This window comes from Myotis yumanensis, unplaced genomic scaffold, assembly GCF_028538775.1.
Source record: "Myotis yumanensis isolate MYYU_CA2020_CCGP unplaced genomic scaffold, mMyoYum1.0.hap1 SCAF_15, whole genome shotgun sequence".
In the NCBI taxonomy this organism is placed as follows: Eukaryota; Metazoa; Chordata; class Mammalia; order Chiroptera; family Vespertilionidae; genus Myotis; species Myotis yumanensis.
In genome coordinates, this window is record NW_027223766.1 from 503,337 (window position 1) to 522,688 (window position 19,352).

A 19,352-nucleotide genomic window follows, 5' to 3' on the forward strand; every position below is an offset into this window, starting at 1 on the left:
CTGTGGATTACAGAATTTGGGTGGACTGGGGCAGGGGCCGAAGAGCCCGCCCCGCCCTCTGCTGGTCGAGAAGCATCAATGCAAGCCCCCCTCCTGCAAACGCCTGTGGGGAAAGCACAGACAGGTGACTGGACTTCCCCATTTCTGGCTCGACCCGAGGCGGGAAGGACGTGCAGGGGGCGTTGTCTTTGAGAAGGCAGGGACTGAAGGGTGTTCATGGATGGCGACGGACCGTTCAAAGCAAGGAGTGTCCGTGCGTGACTGCGGATGTACACGCACAGACGCACACACAAACTCCCACACCCACACCCACACCCACACACCTATCCCTCCCGCCTCCAATCCCCCCTCCCCCCGCGTCCCCCGACACACACACACACACACACACACACACACACACGGGAGCACAAGATCCCGCTAACAAGATATCTGCCGAGTGAGGCACGCCTAGGAGATTTTCCGTGGCTTTGTTTCCTTTTGGCCTGTCCTGGGTCCACGGGAGCCTGTCTAAGTATGTATTGTCCCCTCTTCCACCGAGAAAAAACGGCGATGCCGTCCCGCAAGGCGTGGAGACAGAGCCCTGCAGGCCTCCTTGGGCACCTGCCCTGTCTCCCAAGTCCTCCCCCAAGCCCCGTGAGTCGCTTGTGCGGGCCAGTGGCGCCCTCTCCTGGTCCTGCAGCGCCAATGCAAGCCTCCTCTCCTCAACTTGAGGCCCAACCGGTGACGTCGGTGCTGGGGGCGGCTGATTGGTGGAGCGGGCAGCTGATTTGGCTCCTCCCACCAGCTCTGGGGCTATAAAAGAACGCAGGGCCTTCTTTGCAGAGCTTCTCAGCCCTAGGCTTGTGGTCGTGGTCGTCGTCCTCGTTCTCCAAGGGAGCTTTCAGGAGAGAGGTCTCGCCAAGACCCGGTCCCGGGACATAGAAGCCGCGAGAGCACCTGGCTAGAGCCTGGCTGGGCTGCTGATCCACTGAACGCTGTCTCGGTGTCATTTCTTCTTCACCGACCCGTCCACACCCTTGGGAACCCCTGGGCCTGGACCCCAACCTCTGGGAGAGCCCCGGCGCCGCGCGGGAAGGAAGTGAAGGACCGGCGTGCCTCCGCACGGGCTCGATCCGAGGCTGATTCGGGGCCCGCCATGGCCGACAAAATCCACATGTCACTGGACGACATCATTCGGCTGGACCGGAGCCAGCGGGACGGCCATGGCCGGGGCCGCGGCCGCGGCCGCGGCGGGGCCGGGGCCGGGGACCGAGGCGGGGACCCAGGCTGGGACCGAGGCCGGGCCGGCTCCCAGGGAGGCCGCGGCGGGGGCAGGGACCGAGGCAGGGCCGGCTCCCAGGGAGGCCCCCGCGGTGGCGGAGCGCAGGCCGCCGCCGCCGCCCCCGCCGCCCCCGCCCCCGAGAGCTGGGGCGGCGGGCCGTTCCGGAACAGGGCGGCCCTCGGCCGAGGCAGGAACCGGCCGGCGCCCTACAGCAGGCCGAGACAGCTTCCCGACCAGTGGCACCACGACCGCTTCCGCAGGGCCTTCGGCAGGGGCGCCGGCCTGATGACCGGGGGGAAGCTGCTGCTGTCCAACCTGGACTTCGGAGTGTCCGACGCGGACATCCAGCAGCTGTTTGCGGAGTTCGGGCCTCTGAAGCACGCCGCTGTCCATTACGACCGCTCTGGCCGCAGCCTGGGAACAGCCCACGTGCACTTTGAGCGCAAGGCAGACGCCCTGGAAGCCAGGAAGCAGTACAACGGCGTCCCTTTGGATGGCCGTCCCCTCCACATCCAGATCCTCACCTCGAAGATAGTCACGCAGCCCAGGCCGGTACCGAGTGTCAACAGAGGCTGGGTGGCTACAAACCGAGGATCTGGAGGCTTCGGCGGCGGCGGCGGCGGCGGCGGCACTCAGGGCCGCTCCCGCGGAGGCAACCTGCGTACAGGCAGGCGCACTGGCCGCCATTCAGAGCCACAGATCTCGGCGGAGGAGTTGGACTCCCAGCTGGACGCTTACAACTCGATGAGGGGCCCCAAGCGGTTGGACGCCAAGCAGGACGCTTACAGCGCGATGAGGGGCACCCAGCAGTTGGACGCCCAAAAGGGCGCTTACAACTCGATGAGGGACACCAAAAGGATGGACGCCCACCTGGGCGCTTACCATGCCATGAGGGACACCAAAAAGTTGGACGCCCAGAAGCACGCTTACAGCTCCATGAGGGACACCGTGGAGTTGGACTCCCAGCTGGACGCTGACAGCGCGATGAAGGACGCCGAGGACTTGGACGCCCTGCTGGACGATGACGATGCGATGATGGACACCAGCTAAAGCTCCAGCAAGTCAGTGTGCGCCAGGATGGCCGGGGACCTGGGGCCAATGATGGAGTTGTTTCTTCTGTTTGGAAATAGGATTTAAAACTCCTGGAAAGATTTTTCGTTAACTTGTATTTTATTCAAGAACTCTGAAAAAGACCTGTTTTGTGCCGAGTCATTTTCGGGATTCATTTTACCGGTTGCTGTTTTCACCTTGACCATAATCACCCGAAAAGCTGTGGGATAAACAAACAAACAAACAAACAAACAAAATAACTCGTTCCCTCCGATAAAACAACAACAACAAAATACCCTCCTCAGAAAAAAAAGGTTGATCCCGCCTTTCCAATTTCTGAGGCTTTGGCAAGCCCAGGTGGCCAGGCCTGGACTTGGTCTCTGGGAGGGGGCCTGACCGTCCATCCACAGAGTGAGCGGGGTTGGGAGTGGGGGTTAGGGGCGGGGGGGGGGGAGGGGGGGGGAGGAGCGGGCGTGGGCGCGGTGTCGATCATGTGGACAGGCCAGGACGTCATCTTTGGCTGTGGATTACAGAATTTGGGTGGACTGGGGCAGGGGCCGAAGAGCCCGCCCCGCCCTCTGCTGGTCGAGAAGCATCAATGCAAGCCCCCCTCCTGCAAACGCCTGTGGGGAAAGCACAGACAGGTGACTGGACTTCCCCATTTCTGGCTCGACCCGAGGCGGGAAGGACGTGCAGGGGGCGTTGTCTTTGAGAAGGCAGGGACTGAAGGGTGTTCATGGATGGCGACGGACCGTTCAAAGCAAGGAGTGTCCGTGCGTGACTGCGGATGTACACGCACAGACGCACACACAAACTCCCACACCCACAGCCACACCCACACACCTATCCCTCCCGCCTCCAATCCCCCCTCCCCCCGCGTCCCCCGACACACACACACACACACACACACGGGAGCACAAGATCCCGCTAACAAGATATCTGCCGAGTGAGGCACGCCTAGGAGATTTTCCGTGGCTTTGTTTCCTTTTGGCCTGTCCTGGGTCCACGGGAGCCTGTCTAAGTATGTATTGTCCCCTCTTCCACCGAGAAAAAACGGCGATGCCGTCCCGCAAGGCGTGGAGACAGAGCCCTGCAGGCCTCCTTGGGCACCTGCCCTGTCTCCCAAGTCCTCCCCCAAGCCCCGTGAGTCGCTTGTGCGGGCCAGTGGCGCCCTCTCCTGGTCCTGCAGCGCCAATGCAAGCCTCCTCTCCTCAACTTGAGGCCCAACCGGTGACGTCGGTGCTGGGGGCGGCTGATTGGTGGAGCGGGCAGCTGATTTGGCTCCTCCCACCAGCTCTGGGGCTATAAAAGAACGCAGGGCCTTCTTTGCAGAGCTTCTCAGCCCTAGGCTTGTGGTCGTGGTCGTCGTCCTCGTTCTCCAAGGGAGCTTTCAGGAGAGAGGTCTCGCCAAGACCCGGTCCCGGGACATAGAAGCCGCGAGAGCACCTGGCTAGAGCCTGGCTGGGCTGCTGATCCACTGAACGCTGTCTCGGTGTCATTTCTTCTTCACCGACCCGTCCACACCCTTGGGAACCCCTGGGCCTGGACCCCAACCTCTGGGAGAGCCCCGGCGCCGCGCGGGAAGGAAGTGAAGGACCGGCGTGCCTCCGCACGGGCTCGATCCGAGGCTGATTCGGGGCCCGCCATGGCCGACAAAATCCACATGTCACTGGACGACATCATTCGGCTGGACCGGAGCCAGCGGGACGGCCATGGCCGGGGCCGCGGCCGCGGCCGCGGCGGGGCCGGGGGCGGGGACCGAGGCGGGGACCCAGGCTGGGACCGAGGCCGGGCCGGCTCCCAGGGAGGCCGCGGCGGGGGCAGGGACCGAGGCAGGGCCGGCTCCCAGGGAGGCCCCCGCGGTGGCGGAGCGCAGGCCGCCGCCGCCGCCCCCGCCGCCCCCGCCCCCGAGAGCTGGGGCGGCGGGCCGTTCCGGAACAGGGCGGCCCTCGGCCGAGGCAGGAACCGGCCGGCGCCCTACAGCAGGCCGAGACAGCTTCCCGACCAGTGGCACCACGACCGCTTCCGCAGGGCCTTCGGCAGGGGCGCCGGCCTGATGACCGGGGGGAAGCTGCTGCTGTCCAACCTGGACTTCGGAGTGTCCGACGCGGACATCCAGCAGCTGTTTGCGGAGTTCGGGCCTCTGAAGCACGCCGCTGTCCATTACGACCGCTCTGGCCGCAGCCTGGGAACAGCCCACGTGCACTTTGAGCGCAAGGCAGACGCCCTGGAAGCCAGGAAGCAGTACAACGGCGTCCCTTTGGATGGCCGTCCCCTCCACATCCAGATCCTCACCTCGAAGATAGTCACGCAGCCCAGGCCGGGGTACCGAGTGTCAACAGAGGCTGGGTGGCTACAAACCGAGGATCTGGAGGCTTCGGCGGCGGCGGCGGCGGCGGCGGCACTCAGGGCCGCTCCCGCGGAGGCAACCTGCGTACAGGCAGGCGCACTGGCCGCCATTCAGAGCCACAGATCTCGGCGGAGGAGTTGGACTCCCAGCTGGACGCTTACAACTCGATGAGGGGCCCCAAGCGGTTGGACGCCAAGCAGGACGCTTACAGCGCGATGAGGGGCACCCAGCAGTTGGACGCCCAAAAGGGCGCTTACAACTCGATGAGGGACACCAAAAGGATGGACGCCCACCTGGGCGCTTACCATGCCATGAGGGACACCAAAAAGTTGGACGCCCAGAAGCACGCTTACAGCTCCATGAGGGACACCGTGGAGTTGGACTCCCAGCTGGACGCTGACAGCGCGATGAAGGACGCCGAGGACTTGGACGCCCTGCTGGACGATGACGATGCGATGATGGACACCAGCTAAAGCTCCAGCAAGTCAGTGTGCGCCAGGATGGCCGGGGACCTGGGGCCAATGATGGAGTTGTTTCTTCTGTTTGGAAATAGGATTTAAAACTCCTGGAAAGATTTTTCGTTAACTTGTATTTTATTCAAGAACTCTGAAAAAGACCTGTTTTGTGCCGAGTCATTTTCGGGATTCATTTTACCGGTTGCTGTTTTCACCTTGACCATAATCACCCGAAAAGCTGTGGGATAAACAAACAAACAAACAAACAAACAAAATAACTCGTTCCCTCCGATAAAACAACAACAACAAAATACCCTCCTCAGAAAAAAAAGGTTGATCCCGCCTTTCCAATTTCTGAGGCTTTGGCAAGCCCAGGTGGCCAGGCCTGGACTTGGTCTCTGGGAGGGGGCCTGACCGTCCATCCACAGAGTGAGCGGGGTTGGGAGTGGGGGTTAGGGGCGGGGGGGGGGGAGGGGGGGGGGAGGAGCGGGCGTGGGCGCGGTGTCGATCATGTGGACAGGCCAGGACGTCATCTTTGGCTGTGGATTACAGAATTTGGGTGGACTGGGGCAGGGGCCGAAGAGCCCGCCCCGCCCTCTGCTGGTCGAGAAGCATCAATGCAAGCCCCCCTCCTGCAAACGCCTGTGGGGAAAGCACAGACAGGTGACTGGACTTCCCCATTTCTGGCTCGACCCGAGGCGGGAAGGACGTGCAGGGGGCGTTGTCTTTGAGAAGGCAGGGACTGAAGGGTGTTCATGGATGGCGACGGACCGTTCAAAGCAAGGAGTGTCCGTGCGTGACTGCGGATGTACACGCACAGACGCACACACAAACTCCCACACCCACAGCCACACCCACACACCTATCCCTCCCGCCTCCAATCCCCCCTCCCCCCGCGTCCCCCGACACACACACACACACACACACACGGGAGCACAAGATCCCGCTAACAAGATATCTGCCGAGTGAGGCACGCCTAGGAGATTTTCCGTGGCTTTGTTTCCTTTTGGCCTGTCCTGGGTCCACGGGAGCCTGTCTAAGTATGTATTGTCCCCTCTTCCACCGAGAAAAAACGGCGATGCCGTCCCGCAAGGCGTGGAGACAGAGCCCTGCAGGCCTCCTTGGGCACCTGCCCTGTCTCCCAAGTCCTCCCCCAAGCCCCGTGAGTCGCTTGTGCGGGCCAGTGGCGCCCTCTCCTGGTCCTGCAGCGCCAATGCAAGCCTCCTCTCCTCAACTTGAGGCCCAACCGGTGACGTCGGTGCTGGGGGCGGCTGATTGGTGGAGCGGGCAGCTGATTTGGCTCCTCCCACCAGCTCTGGGGCTATAAAAGAACGCAGGGCCTTCTTTGCAGAGCTTCTCAGCCCTAGGCTTGTGGTCGTGGTCGTCGTCCTCGTTCTCCAAGGGAGCTTTCAGGAGAGAGGTCTCGCCAAGACCCGGTCCCGGGACATAGAAGCCGCGAGAGCACCTGGCTAGAGCCTGGCTGGGCTGCTGATCCACTGAACGCTGTCTCGGTGTCATTTCTTCTTCACCGACCCGTCCACACCCTTGGGAACCCCTGGGCCTGGACCCCAACCTCTGGGAGAGCCCCGGCGCCGCGCGGGAAGGAAGTGAAGGACCGGCGTGCCTCCGCACGGGCTCGATCCGAGGCTGATTCGGGGCCCGCCATGGCCGACAAAATCCACATGTCACTGGACGACATCATTCGGCTGGACCGGAGCCAGCGGGACGGCCATGGCCGGGGCCGCGGCCGCGGCCGCGGCGGGGCCGGGGCCGGGGACCGAGGCGGGGACCCAGGCTGGGACCGAGGCCGGGCCGGCTCCCAGGGAGGCCGCGGCGGGGGCAGGGACCGAGGCAGGGCCGGCTCCCAGGGAGGCCCCCGCGGTGGCGGAGCGCAGGCCGCCGCCGCCGCCCCCGCCGCCCCCGCCCCCGAGAGCTGGGGCGGCGGGCCGTTCCGGAACAGGGCGGCCCTCGGCCGAGGCAGGAACCGGCCGGCGCCCTACAGCAGGCCGAGACAGCTTCCCGACCAGTGGCACCACGACCGCTTCCGCAGGGCCTTCGGCAGGGGCGCCGGCCTGATGACCGGGGGGAAGCTGCTGCTGTCCAACCTGGACTTCGGAGTGTCCGACGCGGACATCCAGCAGCTGTTTGCGGAGTTCGGGCCTCTGAAGCACGCCGCTGTCCATTACGACCGCTCTGGCCGCAGCCTGGGAACAGCCCACGTGCACTTTGAGCGCAAGGCAGACGCCCTGGAAGCCAGGAAGCAGTACAACGGCGTCCCTTTGGATGGCCGTCCCCTCCACATCCAGATCCTCACCTCGAAGATAGTCACGCAGCCCAGGCCGGGTACCGAGTGTCAACAGAGGCTGGGTGGCTACAAACCGAGGATCTGGAGGCTTCGGCGGCGGCGGCGGCGGCGGCGGCACTCAGGGCCGCTCCCGCGGAGGCAACCTGCGTACAGGCAGGCGCACTGGCCGCCATTCAGAGCCACAGATCTCGGCGGAGGAGTTGGACTCCCAGCTGGACGCTTACAACTCGATGAGGGGCCCCAAGCGGTTGGACGCCAAGCAGGACGCTTACAGCGCGATGAGGGGCACCCAGCAGTTGGACGCCCAAAAGGGCGCTTACAACTCGATGAGGGACACCAAAAGGATGGACGCCCACCTGGGCGCTTACCATGCCATGAGGGACACCAAAAAGTTGGACGCCCAGAAGCACGCTTACAGCTCCATGAGGGACACCGTGGAGTTGGACTCCCAGCTGGACGCTGACAGCGCGATGAAGGACGCCGAGGACTTGGACGCCCTGCTGGACGATGACGATGCGATGATGGACACCAGCTAAAGCTCCAGCAAGTCAGTGTGCGCCAGGATGGCCGGGGACCTGGGGCCAATGATGGAGTTGTTTCTTCTGTTTGGAAATAGGATTTAAAACTCCTGGAAAGATTTTTCGTTAACTTGTATTTTATTCAAGAACTCTGAAAAAGACCTGTTTTGTGCCGAGTCATTTTCGGGATTCATTTTACCGGTTGCTGTTTTCACCTTGACCATAATCACCCGAAAAGCTGTGGGATAAACAAACAAACAAACAAACAAACAAACAAACAAACAAAATAACTCGTTCCCTCCGATAAAACAACAACAACAAAATACCCTCCTCAGAAAAAAAAGGTTGATCCCGCCTTTCCAATTTCTGAGGCTTTGGCAAGCCCAGGTGGCCAGGCCTGGACTTGGTCTCTGGGAGGGGGCCTGACCGTCCATCCACAGAGTGAGCGGGGTTGGGAGTGGGGGTTAGGGGCGGGGGGGGGGGGGGGGGGGGGGGGAGCAGCGGGCGTGGGCGCGGTGTCGATCATGTGGACAGGCCAGGACGTCATCTTTGGCTGTGGATTACAGAATTTGGGTGGACTGGGGCAGGGGCCGAAGAGCCCGCCCCGCCCTCTGCTGGTCGAGAAGCATCAATGCAAGCCCCCCTCCTGCAAACGCCTGTGGGGAAAGCACAGACAGGTGACTGGACTTCCCCATTTCTGGCTCGACCCGAGGCGGGAAGGACGTGCAGGGGGCGTTGTCTTTGAGAAGGCAGGGACTGAAGGGTGTTCATGGATGGCGACGGACCGTTCAAAGCAAGGAGTGTCCGTGCGTGACTGCGGATGTACACGCACAGACGCACACACAAACTCCCACACCCACACCCACACCCACACACCTATCCCTCCCGCCTCCAATCCCCCCTCCCCCCGCGTCCCCCGACACACACACACACACACACACACGGGAGCACAAGATCCCGCTAACAAGATATCTGCCGAGTGAGGCACGCCTAGGAGATTTTCCGTGGCTTTGTTTCCTTTTGGCCTGTCCTGGGTCCACGGGAGCCTGTCTAAGTATGTATTGTCCCCTCTTCCACCGAGAAAAAACGGCGATGCCGTCCCGCAAGGCGTGGAGACAGAGCCCTGCAGGCCTCCTTGGGCACCTGCCCTGTCTCCCAAGTCCTCCCCCAAGCCCCGTGAGTCGCTTGTGCGGGCCAGTGGCGCCCTCTCCTGGTCCTGCAGCGCCAATGCAAGCCTCCTCTCCTCAACTTGAGGCCCAACCGGTGACGTCGGTGCTGGGGGCGGCTGATTGGTCGAGCGGGCAGCTGATTTGGCTCCTCCCACCAGCTCTGGGGCTATAAAAGAACGCAGGGCCTTCTTTGCAGAGCTTCTCAGCCCTAGGCTTGTGGTCGTGGTCGTCGTCCTCGTTCTCCAAGGGAGCTTTCAGGAGAGAGGTCTCGCCAAGACCCGGTCCCGGGACATAGAAGCCGCGAGAGCACCTGGCTAGAGCCTGGCTGGGCTGCTGATCCACTGAACGCTGTCTCGGTGTCATTTCTTCTTCACCGACCCGTCCACACCCTTGGGAACCCCTGGGCCTGGACCCCAACCTCTGGGAGAGCCCCGGCGCCGCGCGGGAAGGAAGTGAAGGACCGGCGTGCCTCCGCACGGGCTCGATCCGAGGCTGATTCGGGGCCCGCCATGGCCGACAAAATCCACATGTCACTGGACGACATCATTCGGCTGGACCGGAGCCAGCGGGACGGCCATGGCCGGGGCCGCGGCCGCGGCCGCGGCGGGGCCGGGGCCGGGGACCGAGGCGGGGACCCAGGCTGGGACCGAGGCCGGGCCGGCTCCCAGGGAGGCCGCGGCGGGGGCAGGGACCGAGGCAGGGCCGGCTCCCAGGGAGGCCCCCGCGGTGGCGGAGCGCAGGCCGCCGCCGCCGCCCCCGCCGCCCCCGCCCCCGAGAGCTGGGGCGGCGGGCCGTTCCGGAACAGGGCGGCCCTCGGCCGAGGCAGGAACCGGCCGGCGCCCTACAGCAGGCCGAGACAGCTTCCCGACCAGTGGCACCACGACCGCTTCCGCAGGGCCTTCGGCAGGGGCGCCGGCCTGATGACCGGGGGGAAGCTGCTGCTGTCCAACCTGGACTTCGGAGTGTCCGACGCGGACATCCAGCAGCTGTTTGCGGAGTTCGGGCCTCTGAAGCACGCCGCTGTCCATTACGACCGCTCTGGCCGCAGCCTGGGAACAGCCCACGTGCACTTTGAGCGCAAGGCAGACGCCCTGGAAGCCAGGAAGCAGTACAACGGCGTCCCTTTGGATGGCCGTCCCCTCCACATCCAGATCCTCACCTCGAAGATAGTCACGCAGCCCAGGCCGGTACCGAGTGTCAACAGAGGCTGGGTGGCTACAAACCGAGGATCTGGAGGCTTCGGCGGCGGCGGCGGCGGCGGCGGCACTCAGGGCCGCTCCCGCGGAGGCAACCTGCGTACAGGCAGGCGCACTGGCCGCCATTCAGAGCCACAGATCTCGGCGGAGGAGTTGGACTCCCAGCTGGACGCTTACAACTCGATGAGGGGCCCCAAGCGGTTGGACGCCAAGCAGGACGCTTACAGCGCGATGAGGGGCACCCAGCAGTTGGACGCCCAAAAGGGCGCTTACAACTCGATGAGGGACACCAAAAGGATGGACGCCCACCTGGGCGCTTACCATGCCATGAGGGACACCAAAAAGTTGGACGCCCAGAAGCACGCTTACAGCTCCATGAGGGACACCGTGGAGTTGGACTCCCAGCTGGACGCTGACAGCGCGATGAAGGACGCCGAGGACTTGGACGCCCTGCTGGACGATGACGATGCGATGATGGACACCAGCTAAAGCTCCAGCAAGTCAGTGTGCGCCAGGATGGCCGGGGACCTGGGGCCAATGATGGAGTTGTTTCTTCTGTTTGGAAATAGGATTTAAAACTCCTGGAAAGATTTTTCGTTAACTTGTATTTTATTCAAGAACTCTGAAAAAGACCTGTTTTGTGCCGAGTCATTTTCGGGATTCATTTTACCGGTTGCTGTTTTCACCTTGACCATAATCACCCGAAAAGCTGTGGGATAAACAAACAAACAAACAAACAAACAAACAAACAAAATAACTCGTTCCCTCCGATAAAACAACAACAACAAAATACCCTCCTCAGAAAAAAAAGGTTGATCCCGCCTTTCCAATTTCTGAGGCTTTGGCAAGCCCAGGTGGCCAGGCCTGGACTTGGTCTCTGGGAGGGGGCCTGACCGTCCATCCACAGAGTGAGCGGGGTTGGGAGTGGGGGTTAGGGGCGGGGGGGGGGGGGGGGGGGAGCAGCGGGCGTGGGCGCGGTGTCGATCATGTGGACAGGCCAGGACGTCATCTTTGGCTGTGGATTACAGAATTTGGGTGGACTGGGGCAGGGGCCGAAGAGCCCGCCCCGCCCTCTGCTGGTCGAGAAGCATCAATGCAAGCCCCCCTCCTGCAAACGCCTGTGGGGAAAGCACAGACAGGTGACTGGACTTCCCCATTTCTGGCTCGACCCGAGGCGGGAAGGACGTGCAGGGGGCGTTGTCTTTGAGAAGGCAGGGACTGAAGGGTGTTCATGGATGGCGACGGACCGTTCAAAGCAAGGAGTGTCCGTGCGTGACTGCGGATGTACACGCACAGACGCACACACAAACTCCCACACCCACACCCACACCCACACACCTATCCCTCCCGCCTCCAATCCCCCCTCCCCCCGCGTCCCCCGACACACACACACACACACACACACACACACACACACACGGGAGCACAAGATCCCGCTAACAAGATATCTGCCGAGTGAGGCACGCCTAGGAGATTTTCCGTGGCTTTGTTTCCTTTTGGCCTGTCCTGGGTCCACGGGAGCCTGTCTAAGTATGTATTGTCCCCTCTTCCACCGAGAAAAAACGGCGATGCCGTCCCGCAAGGCGTGGAGACAGAGCCCTGCAGGCCTCCTTGGGCACCTGCCCTGTCTCCCAAGTCCTCCCCCAAGCCCCGTGAGTCGCTTGTGCGGGCCAGTGGCGCCCTCTCCTGGTCCTGCAGCGCCAATGCAAGCCTCCTCTCCTCAACTTGAGGCCCAACCGGTGACGTCGGTGCTGGGGGCGGCTGATTGGTGGAGCGGGCAGCTGATTTGGCTCCTCCCACCAGCTCTGGGGCTATAAAAGAACGCAGGGCCTTCTTTGCAGAGCTTCTCAGCCCTAGGCTTGTGGTCGTGGTCGTCGTCCTCGTTCTCCAAGGGAGCTTTCAGGAGAGAGGTCTCGCCAAGACCCGGTCCCGGGACATAGAAGCCGCGAGAGCACCTGGCTAGAGCCTGGCTGGGCTGCTGATCCACTGAACGCTGTCTCGGTGTCATTTCTTCTTCACCGACCCGTCCACACCCTTGGGAACCCCTGGGCCTGGACCCCAACCTCTGGGAGAGCCCCGGCGCCGCGCGGGAAGGAAGTGAAGGACCGGCGTGCCTCCGCACGGGCTCGATCCGAGGCTGATTCGGGGCCCGCCATGGCCGACAAAATCCACATGTCACTGGACGACATCATTCGGCTGGACCGGAGCCAGCGGGACGGCCATGGCCGGGGGCCGCGGCCGCGGCCGCGGCGGGGCCGGGGCCGGGGACCGAGGCGGGGACCCAGGCTGGGACCGAGGCCGGGCCGGCTCCCAGGGAGGCCGCGGCGGGGGCAGGGACCGAGGCAGGGCCGGCTCCCAGGGAGGCCCCCGCGGTGGCGGAGCGCAGGCCGCCGCCGCCGCCCCCGCCGCCCCCGCCCCCGAGAGCTGGGGCGGCGGGCCGTTCCGGAACAGGGCGGCCCTCGGCCGAGGCAGGAACCGGCCGGCGCCCTACAGCAGGCCGAGACAGCTTCCCGACCAGTGGCACCACGACCGCTTCCGCAGGGCCTTCGGCAGGGGCGCCGGCCTGATGACCGGGGGGAAGCTGCTGCTGTCCAACCTGGACTTCGGAGTGTCCGACGCGGACATCCAGCAGCTGTTTGCGGAGTTCGGGCCTCTGAAGCACGCCGCTGTCCATTACGACCGCTCTGGCCGCAGCCTGGGAACAGCCCACGTGCACTTTGAGCGCAAGGCAGACGCCCTGGAAGCCAGGAAGCAGTACAACGGCGTCCCTTTGGATGGCCGTCCCCTCCACATCCAGATCCTCACCTCGAAGATAGTCACGCAGCCCAGGCCGGGTACCGAGTGTCAACAGAGGCTGGGTGGCTACAAACCGAGGATCTGGAGGCTTCGGCGGCGGGCGGCGGCGGCGGCGGCACTCAGGGCCGCTCCCGCGGAGGCAACCTGCGTACAGGCAGGCGCACTGGCCGCCATTCAGAGCCACAGATCTCGGCGGAGGAGTTGGACTCCCAGCTGGACGCTTACAACTCGATGAGGGGCCCCAAGCGGTTGGACGCCAAGCAGGACGCTTACAGCGCGATGAGGGGCACCCAGCAGTTGGACGCCCAAAAGGGCGCTTACAACTCGATGAGGGACACCAAAAGGATGGACGCCCACCTGGGCGCTTACCATGCCATGAGGGACACCAAAAAGTTGGACGCCCAGAAGCACGCTTACAGCTCCATGAGGGACACCGTGGAGTTGGACTCCCAGCTGGACGCTGACAGCGCGATGAAGGACGCCGAGGACTTGGACGCCCTGCTGGACGATGACGATGCGATGATGGACACCAGCTAAAGCTCCAGCAAGTCAGTGTGCGCCAGGATGGCCGGGGACCTGGGGCCAATGATGGAGTTGTTTCTTCTGTTTGGAAATAGGATTTAAAACTCCTGGAAAGATTTTTCGTTAACTTGTATTTTATTCAAGAACTCTGAAAAAGACCTGTTTTGTGCCGAGTCATTTTCGGGATTCATTTTACCGGTTGCTGTTTTCACCTTGACCATAATCACCCGAAAAGCTGTGGGATAAACAAACAAACAAACAAACAAACAAACAAAATAACTCGTTCCCTCTGATAAAACAACAACAACAAAATACCCTCCTCAGAAAAAAAAGGTTGATCCCGCCTTTCCAATTTCTGAGGCTTTGGCAAGCCCAGGTGGCCAGGCCTGGACTTGGTCTCTGGGAGGGGGCCTGACCGTCCATCCACAGAGTGAGCGGGGTTGGGAGTGGGGGTTAGGGGCGGGGGGGGTGGGGGGGGGAGCAGCGGGCGTGGGCGCGGGTGTCGATCATGTGGACAGGCCAGGACGTCATCTTTGGCTGTGGATTACAGAATTTGGGTGGACTGGGGCAGGGGCCGAAGAGCCCGCCCCGCCCTCTGCTGGTCGAGAAGCATCAATGCAAGCCCCCCTCCTGCAAACGCCTGTGGGGAAAGCACAGACAGGTGACTGGACTTCCCCATTTCTGGCTCGACCCGAGGCGGGAAGGACGTGCAGGGGGCGTTGTCTTTGAGAAGGCAGGGACTGAAGGGTGTTCATGGATGGCGACGGACCGTTCAAAGCAAGGAGTGTCCGTGCGTGACTGCGGATGTACACGCACAGACGCACACACAAACTCCCACACCCACACCCACACCCACACACCTATCCCTCCCGCCTCCAATCCCCCCTCCCCCCGCGTCCCCCGACACACACACACACACACACACACACACACACACACACACGGGAGCACAAGATCCCGCTAACAAGATATCTGCCGAGTGAGGCACGCCTAGGAGATTTTCCGTGGCTTTGTTTCCTTTTGGCCTGTCCTGGGTCCACGGGAGCCTGTCTAAGTATGTATTGTCCCCTCTTCCACCGAGAAAAAACGGCGATGCCGTCCCGCAAGGCGTGGAGACAGAGCCCTGCAGGCCTCCTTGGGCACCTGCCCTGTCTCCCAAGTCCTCCCCCAAGCCCCGTGAGTCGCTTGTGCGGGCCAGTGGCGCCCTCTCCTGGTCCTGCAGCGCCAATGCAAGCCTCCTCTCCTCAACTTGAGGCCCAACCGGTGACGTCGGTGCTGGGGGCGGCTGATTGGTGGAGCGGGCAGCTGATTTGGCTCCTCCCACCAGCTCTGGGGCTATAAAAGAACGCAGGGCCTTCTTTGCAGAGCTTCTCAGCCCTAGGCTTGTGGTCGTGGTCGTCGTCCTCGTTCTCCAAGGGAGCTTTCAGGAGAGAGGTCTCGCCAAGACCCGGTCCCGGGACATAGAAGCCGCGAGAGCACCTGGCTAGAGCCTGGCTGGGCTGCTGATCCACTGAACGCTGTCTCGGTGTCATTTCTTCTTCACCGACCCGTCCACACCCTTGGGAACCCCTGGGCCTGGACCCCAACCTCTGGGAGAGCCCCGGCGCCGCGCGGGAAGGAAGTGAAGGACCGGCGTGCCTCCGCACGGGCTCGATCCGAGGCTGATTCGGGGCCCGCCATGGCCGACAAAATCCACATGTCACTGGACGACATCATTCGGCTGGACCGGAGCCAGCGGGACGGCCATGGCCGGGGCCGCGGCCGCGGCCGCGGCGGGGCCGGGGCCGGGGACCGAGGCGGGGACCCAGGCTGGGACCGAGGCCGGGCCGGCTCCCAGGGAGGCCGCGGCGGGGGCAGGGACCGAGGCAGGGCCGGCTCCCAGGGAGGCCCCCGCGGTGGCGGAGCGCAGGCCGCCGCCGCCGCCCCCGCCGCCCCCGCCCCCGAGAGCTGGGGCGGCGGGCCGTTCCGGAACAGGGCGGCCCTCGGCCGAGGCAGGAACCGGCCGGCGCCCTACAGCAGGCCGAGACAGCTTCCCGACCAGTGGCACCACGACCGCTTCCGCAGGGCCTTCGGCAGGGGCGCCGGCCTGATGACCGGGGGGAAGCTGCTGCTGTCCAACCTGGACTTCGGAGTGTCCGACGCGGACATCCAGCAGCTGTTTGCGGAGTTCGGGCCTCTGAAGCACGCCGCTGTCCATTACGACCGCTCTGGCCGCAGCCTGGGAACAGCCCACGTGCACTTTGAGCGCAAGGCAGACGCCCTGGAAGCCAGGAAGCAGTACAACGGCGTCCCTTTGGATGGCCGTCCCCTCCACATCCAGATCCTCACCTCGAAGATAGTCACGCAGCCCAGGCCGGTACCGAGTGTCAACAGAGGCTGGGTGGCTACAAACCGAGGATCTGGAGGCTTCGGCGGCGGCGGCGGCGGCGGCGGCACTCAGGGCCGCTCCCGCGGAGGCAACCTGCGTACAGGCAGGCGCACTGGCCGCCATTCAGAGCCACAGATCTCGGCGGAGGAGTTGGACTCCCAGCTGGACGCTTACAACTCGATGAGGGGCCCCAAGCGGTTGGACGCCAAGCAGGACGCTTACAGCGCGATGAGGGGCACCCAGCAGTTGGACGCCCAAAAGGGCGCTTACAACTCGATGAGGGACACCAAAAGGATGGACGCCCACCTGGGCGCTTACCGTGCCATGAGGGACACCAAAAAGTTGGACGCCCAGAAGCACGCTTACAGCTCCATGAGGGACACCGTGGAGTTGGACTCCCAGCTGGACGCTGACAGCGCGATGAAGGACGCCGAGGACTTGGACGCCCTGCTGGACGATGACGATGCGATGATGGACACCAGCTAAAGCTCCAGCAAGTCAGTGTGCGCCAGGATGGCCGGGGACCTGGGGCCAATGATGGAGTTGTTTCTTCTGTTTGGAAATAGGATTTAAAACTCCTGGAAAGATTTTTCGTTAACTTGTATTTTATTCAAGAACTCTGAAAAAGACCTGTTTTGTGCCGAGTCATTTTCGGGATTCATTTTACCGGTTGCTGTTTTCACCTTGACCATAATCACCCGAAAAGCTGTGGGATAAACAAACAAACAAACAAACAAACAAACAAAATAACTCGTTCCCTCCGATAAAACAACAACAACAAAATACCCTCCTCAGAAAAAAAAGGTTGATCCCGCCTTTCCAATTTCTGAGGCTTTGGCAAGCCCAGGTGGCCAGGCCTGGACTTGGTCTCTGGGAGGGGGCCTGACCGTCCATCCACAGAGTGAGCGGGGTTGGGAGTGGGGGTTAGGGGCGGGGGGGGTGGGGGGGGGGAGCAGCGGGCGTGGGCGCGGTGTCGATCATGTGGACAGGCCAGGACGTCATCTTTGGCTGTGGATTACAGAATTTGGGTGGACTGGGGCAGGGGCCGAAGAGCCCGCCCCGCCCTCTGCTGGTCGAGAAGCATCAATGCAAGCCCCCCTCCTGCAAACGCCTGTGGGGAAAGCACAGACAGGTGACTGGACTTCCCCATTTCTGGCTCGACCCGAGGCGGGAAGGACGTGCAGGGGGCGTTGTCTTTGAGAAGGCAGGGACTGAAGGGTGTTCATGGATGGCGACGGACCGTTCAAAGCAAGGAGTGTCCGTGCGTGACTGCGGATGTACACGCACAGACGCACACACAAACTCCCACACCCACACCCACACCCACACACCTATCCCTCCCGCCTCCAATCCCCCCTCCCCCCGCGTCCCCCGACACACACACACACACACACACACACACACACACACACGGGAGCACAAGATCCCGCTAACAAGATATCTGCCGAGTGAGGCACGCCTAGGAGATTTTCCGTGGCTTTGTTTCCTTTTGGCCTGTCCTGGGTCCACGGGAGCCTGTCTAAGTATGTATTGTCCCCTCTTCCACCGAGAAAAAACGGCGATGCCGTCCCGCAAGGCGTGGAGACAGAGCCCTGCAGGCCTCCTTGGGCACCTGCCCTGTCTCCCAAGTCCTCCCCCAAGCCCCGTGAGTCGCTTGTGCGGGCCAGTGGCGCCCTCTCCTGGTCCTGCAGCGCCAATGCAAGCCTCCTCTCCTCAACTTGAGGCCCAACCGGTGACGTCGGTGCTGGGGGCGGCTGATTGGTGGAGCGGGCAGCTGATTTGGCTCCTCCCACCAGCTCTGGGGCTATAAAAGAACGCAGGGCCTTCTTTGCAGAGCTTCTCAGCCCTAGGCTTGTGGTCGTGGTCGTCGTCCTCGTTCTCCAAGGGAGCTTTCAGGAGAGAGGTCTCGCCAAGACCCGGTCCCGGGACATAGAAGCCGCGAGAGCACCTGGCTAGAGCCTGGCTGGGCTGCTGATCCACTGAACGCTGTCTCGGTGTCATTTCTTCTTCACCGACCCGTCCACACCCTTGGGAACCCCTGGGCCTGGACCCCAACCTCTGGGAGAGCCCCGGCGCCGCGCGGGAAGGAAGTGAAGGACCGGCGTGCCTCCGCACGGGCTCGATCCGAGGCTGATTCGGGGCCCGCCATGGCCGACAAAATCCACATGTCACTGGACGACATCATTCGGCTGGACCGGAGCCAGCGGGACGGCCATGGCCGGGGCCGCGGCCGCGGCCGCGGCGGGGCCGGGGCCGGGGACCGAGGCGGGGACCCAGGCTGGGACCGAGGCCGGGCCGGCTCCCAGGGAGGCCGCGGCGGGGGCAGGGACCGAGGCAGGGCCGGCTCCCAGGGAGGCCCCCGCGGTGGCGGAGCGCAGGCCGCCGCCGCCGCCCCCGCCGCCCCCGCCCCCGAGAGCTGGGGCGGCGGGCCGTTCCGGAACAGGGCGGCCCTCGGCCGAGGCAGGAACCGGCCGGCGCCCTACAGCAGGCCGAGACAGCTTCCCGACCAGTGGCACCACGACCGCTTCCGCAGGGCCTTCGGCAGGGGCGCCGGCCTGATGACCGGGGGGAAGCTGCTGCTGTCCAACCTGGACTTCGGAGTGTCCGACGCGGACATCCAGCAGCTGTTTGCGGAGTTCGGGCCTCTGAAGCACGCCGCTGTCCATTACGACCGCTCTGGCCGCAGCCTGGGAACAGCCCACGTGCACTTTGAGCGCAAGGCAGACGCCCTGGAAGCCAGGAAGCAGTACAACGGCGTCCCTTTGGATGGCCGTCCCCTCCACATCCAGATCCTCACCTCGAAGATAGTCACGCAGCCCAGGCCGGTACCGAGTGTCAACAGAGGCTGGGTGGCTACAAACCGAGGATCTGGAGGCTTCGGCGGCGGCGGCGGCGGCGGCGGCACTCAGGGCCGCTCCCGCGGAGGCAACCTGCGTACAGGCAGGCGCACTGGCCGCCATTCAGAGCCACAGATCTCGGCGGAGGAGTTGGACTCCCAGCTGGACGCTTACAACTCGATGAGGGGCCCCAAGCGGTTGGACGCCAAGCAGGACGCTTACAGCGCGATGAGGGGCACCCAGCAGTTGGACGCCCAAAAGGGCGCTTACAACTCGATGAGGGACACCAAAAGGATGGACGCCCACCTGGGCGCTTACCGTGCCATGAGGGACACCAAAAAGTTGGACGCCCAGAAGCACGCTTACAGCTCCATGAGGGACACCGTGGAGTTGGACTCCCAGCTGGACGCTGACAGCGCGATGAAGGACGCCGAGGACTTGGACGCCCTGCTGGACGATGACGATGCGATGATGGACACCAGCTAAAGCTCCAGCAAGTCAGTGTGCGCCAGGATGGCCGGGGAC

The 19,352-nt window shown here is 63.4% G+C and overlaps 6 pseudogenes; all 6 read left to right on the forward strand.

Moving 5' to 3' along the window:
• The first annotated feature begins 1,135 nt into the window (after nucleotides 1–1,135).
• On the forward strand, nucleotides 1,136–1,999 carry LOC138993199 (THO complex subunit 4 pseudogene; annotated as a pseudogene).
• A 1,957-nt stretch (nucleotides 2,000–3,956) lies between these two features.
• Nucleotides 3,957–4,822, forward strand: LOC138993276 (THO complex subunit 4 pseudogene; annotated as a pseudogene).
• A 1,958-nt stretch (nucleotides 4,823–6,780) lies between these two features.
• Nucleotides 6,781–7,645, forward strand: LOC138992907 (THO complex subunit 4 pseudogene; annotated as a pseudogene).
• Nucleotides 7,646–9,617: 1,972 nt separating this feature from the next.
• On the forward strand, nucleotides 9,618–10,481 carry LOC138993200 (THO complex subunit 4 pseudogene; annotated as a pseudogene).
• A 4,819-nt stretch (nucleotides 10,482–15,300) lies between these two features.
• On the forward strand, nucleotides 15,301–16,164 carry LOC138993195 (THO complex subunit 4 pseudogene; annotated as a pseudogene).
• Nucleotides 16,165–18,137: 1,973 nt separating this feature from the next.
• Nucleotides 18,138–19,001, forward strand: LOC138993196 (THO complex subunit 4 pseudogene; annotated as a pseudogene).
• The last annotated feature ends 351 nt before the right edge of the window (nucleotides 19,002–19,352 follow it).